The following is a 4,663-nucleotide window of genomic DNA, read 5'->3' as shown; positions in this document are numbered from 1 at the left end:
GGCGGATCACGAGGTCAGGAGATCGAGACCATCCTGGCTAACAAGGTGAAACCCCGTCTCTACTAAAAAAAAAAATACAAAAAAATTAGCCGGGCGAGGTGGCGGGTGCCTGTAGTCCCAGCTACTCGGGAGGCTGAGGCAGGAGAATGGCCTGAACCCAGGAGGCAGAGCTTGCAGTGAGCTGAGATCCGGCCACTGCACTCCAGCCTGGGCGACAGAGCAAGACTCCATCTCAAAAAAAAAAAAAAAAAAAAGAAAAAGAAAAAGAAAAGAAAAGAAAAAAATGCCTTCTTATAAAGGAAACAATAGAGCTAATAATATTAAAATAAAAAGAGTTGAATAATATCTTATTTAATAGACTGTATTATAGTAAATAATGTCCAATAGAAGCATGCGAGATAGTGGATTTCTCTAATGTTACATGCATATGTGCAGGTACTACGTGCAAATCAGAAAATTCTGAAAATATGACAAATAATGGCACTCACAATCTTGATCATTGTACATTTTGACACTCAAGGCTTTAATGAGGCAACAGTGAAGTCAGCATTTGATGAATGTTAAAGTTTTTTAGATTTCCTCAAGGTTACAGAAACAAAATTTGGATGGCTATTTCTATATGAAGTGACAGTGCAAAAATACCTTAGGCCTCTGACTAGTTTGGTAGCTCTCCAATGCTTGTTTCACAAAAATTGCTGATGACCCGGTGTTAACAAGTTTTATTTTTGCTGTCAGTTATTTTATGTGCCTATCGAGATGCAATTATAAACTAAAAACACAAAATTATGCAGTATATATCATGTCAAAAATAACCATTACTTTTCCTAAAATATTACTGAAGTAATTCGCAAATAATTCTTTATTGGTTCTTTTGAATTTTAATAAGTGAAGTAAATCTTATTGACTAAAATTCAGGGCACATAATAACTATTTGATAAACATTTAAATTAGTGGCTAGAAGGTAAGTAAGATTATTATTTCCAAAGTGGATCCACAATTCATTAACCGCAATTGTCATTTTGTACTATGAGATGGAAGAAAGTCACTTTACTTAAGATTAAATTGACATCTGATGTTACACAAATGCTCCATCAACTTTCTTAATGGCTTATTTTAAAAATCATGTATTAGAGAAACTAGAAAAAGTTGTATCTTTCAGTTTAAACTCAATATACAGAATCAATGTGTCCCTCTCTTCACTTCCAATAATGTAATGAATTTTCATAGCTACTTCTATCTACACTGTTGCCAGGTCAGGCAGTAGCATTTTTCCATGTTTGTCAATTAAGACGTAGCACTAAATGGAGATTATATGTCTAAACATGCCCCAACCAGTGTCAGACCTTTGATCTAGAACTCTGAGTCATGGGCCACTACTTCCTCTGATGAAAACTAGGCTGTTCTATTTTCACCTCCAGGTGATAAGATATTGCTGGCCCTGTTACCTCAATCCAAAGATATGACACAATGTAGCAGCAAGGTGCTTATGACACTGAATGTTTCCTCATGAGCCATATGGAGATAAAAACATTGTTTCTCCCTGTGCACAGGGTCTACATAGCTTTCAGAGATATTGACACCCTTGATTTAATCAGATGGTTAAAGAGAGTTACAATGGAATCGGATACAGAAGAGTCTTGGGCTCAGGTTTATATAATACTTAGTTTCTATATAAGCTCCTAAAGAGGAAGTACTCTTGCCATATTTGTCTGTCCTATCTCCTGGTGCAGGTCAGACTCAGGCAGGCATTTAATATATTTTTGCTGACTTGTTTCACTGTCTTGACTCCTGGGCAGCATGGTGCCTCAAAATAGAAGATATCTGAGGTCATGACTGCTGTATATGCTGAGGCTGCCTTCCGGTTGCTGGACATAATCAGAAATGATATGGATAATGTAGGTAGAGATGTATGTGTGTGCTTTTGTGTGTGTGTGTGTGTGTGTGTGAGAGAGAGAGAGAGAGAGAGAGAGAGACAGAGAGAGACAGAGATACCTTTCCCATCTGTGTTTTAGGAGTGCATGCCAATTTCAAAACTGTACGAAAAGCAAGTCTAAAATCATTTTATTTATTCCATATACTGATTAAATTCCTCTCACCTTGGGATAGGCCAAACTGCTGTAATAGAGAAATTAATATTTCACAATAAATGTGTAAAATATGAATGTAAGACAATAAAAATGCATTTAGTTATCTAGTAATTATAGTATTTTGGAACATAAAAAGACCTCAACCATCATTTATTCCAATTCCTTTATTTTATGAATGAAAAAGCTAAGGCTCAAAGAAGAGAAATCACTTCCTCAGAGTGAAACAGTGAGCAAGGACCAAGAACTATTGACTTCTAGTTCAGTGATCCTTGCACCTCACTAGGCTGCCTTGCATCCTTGTAGGTCACTTTCCCATTTCCAGCCTCTTGGTGGACATCAGTGAACTCACCAGACCAAGAATAATGGAAAAACTCTTTTTTTGCCCTTTATTTTGTGTCTGTAGAGAATTTTCCCCAAGCCCTGTGATTTAGCAAGATACTTCTAACCCAGTTTTAATCATTTTTTTGCATTTTATTATAAGCTTTTATTAACATTTAATTAATTTTCAAATTCAATTTTCAGATATTTCACTGGATGGTTGGTCATTATTTCTTAATTTTATCCACATTAGAGTAATCCGTCTTTGATACAGATTGTTAAAAGTGTTCCTTTTTTCTAGAAAACCATCCAGGATAATTTATACTCATCAAAACAGAATACTTGCTTTTGGGTAATAGTGTAGGCGACATTTGAGATCATGTTTATCAAAATACAGAAGCAAAGTTGCATTTTAAAGGACCTGACTTTGTGTCTGGAAATAATAGTTGCTCAAAACAAATAAAGCTATTATTTTTAATAATAATACTATCACTAGTTTAGAATTACAGTACTTAGATTTTCCTATTTCACATCCTTCTCATAGATAATTTATATTGTTTCTATTTTTGTATATATTATCCACTAGTCATTGGTGAACATTACCCTGTGCATAGGAAATTAGGAAACCAACACAATAAAATAATACAGTCACATCTATCTACCATGAAAAATAGACGTGAAACAACTCCTCATAAATTTACATAGTAAAGAGTGGCAGCCATGTCTGTTTGTTCATTTCCATTATAGGATGTTTCAGGTTTTCATAATGTTATCAACTGACAAACTCTTTCCTCCAACATCGTATTGTTTCTAAAGTACAATTGATTTCCTTGGTTTAATGTTGTTTTCCTTCTGTAAGTGAAAATTATTTTCTAACAAGAGACAATAGTTTTCTTTGAATCATCAGCAAATATGGTGATGAATATCTTAAGAATATACTTTAAGCATCAATAAAGTATTGAATTCAAGATGAGTAAAATAGTACACTTGAGGGTCACAGTCTAGGATCTATGTTGTGCATTTTCTGAAAATGCTTGCCTCTCTTTCTTCCTTCCTTCCTTCCTTCCTTCCTTCCTTCCTTCCTTCCTTCCTTCCTTCCTTCCTTCCTTCCTTTCTCTCTCTCTCTCTCTCTCTCTTTCTTTCTTTCTTTCTTTCTTTCTTTCTCTTTCTTTCTTTCAGATCAAGTCTCACTCTGTCACCCAGCCTGGAGTGCAATGGCGTGATCTTGGCTCACCGCAACCTCTGCCTCATGGGTTCAAGTGATTCTCTTGCCTCAGCCTCCTGAGTAGCTGGGATTACAGGTCTGCACCACAACACCTGGCTAATTTTTGTATTTCTAGTAGAGAAGGGGTTTCACCATGTTGGCCAGGCTGGCGTTGAACTCCTGACGTCAGGTGATCTGCCCGCCTTGGCCTCCCCAAGTGCCGAGATTCCAGGTGTGAGTCACTGTACTCAGCCGATATTTTAAAAATATTATTGGAGAAGTCAAATTATGTGTAAGAATGCTTTTTGATTCAATTATGGCAGGAACACATGAACTATAAACTCTTTTACATTGAGAAAAGAAACACACTCTGGGTAGTAGAAATAAAACTCCCCTCAACAATATCCTAGTGAGTCACTAATTCTAATGCCAGGATAGATTCAACAAAGCTTATCTAAGATTCCATATTAATATGATATTTCACACTAATCTAGTATTTCATATTACTATTATAGCAGCCTAAGAGTTTCTCAGTTGCCAAATTATACTTGACTTATATTGAGCTTTTACAGAACTAAAATTCAGGAGGTTTTGTTTGTTGTATTGGTTGGTTGGTTGGTTGTGGGTTTTTTTTTTTCACATGGATTTTAAGGTAATTCTTCTTTATTGTACAATTGATTTTTGGGGGGATATATCAATTTTTCTTTTTTTATTTATTTACTTTTTTAAGGTGGTGTTTGGTTACATGAATGAGTTCTTTAGTGTTGATTTCTGAGATTGTGGTGCACCCAACACACAAGCACTGTACACTGTACCTAATGTGTAGTCTTTTATTCCTTGCCACCGTGTAACCTTTTCCCCAAATCCCCAAAGTCCATTGTATCATTCTTATACTTTAGCATTCTCATCGCTTAGCTCTCACATGTGAGTGAGAACATATGATGTTTGGTTTTCCTTTCCTGAGTTACTTCACTTAGAATAGTAGTCTCCAATTCCATCCAAGTTGCTATGACTACCATTATTTCTCATTGAAATGAGAAATAATGACTACCAT

Source organism: Mandrillus leucophaeus, unplaced genomic scaffold, assembly GCF_000951045.1.
Source record: "Mandrillus leucophaeus isolate KB7577 unplaced genomic scaffold, Mleu.le_1.0 Scaffold509, whole genome shotgun sequence".
In the NCBI taxonomy this organism is placed as follows: Eukaryota; Metazoa; Chordata; class Mammalia; order Primates; family Cercopithecidae; genus Mandrillus; species Mandrillus leucophaeus.
This window is presented reverse-complemented; position numbering follows the sequence as displayed.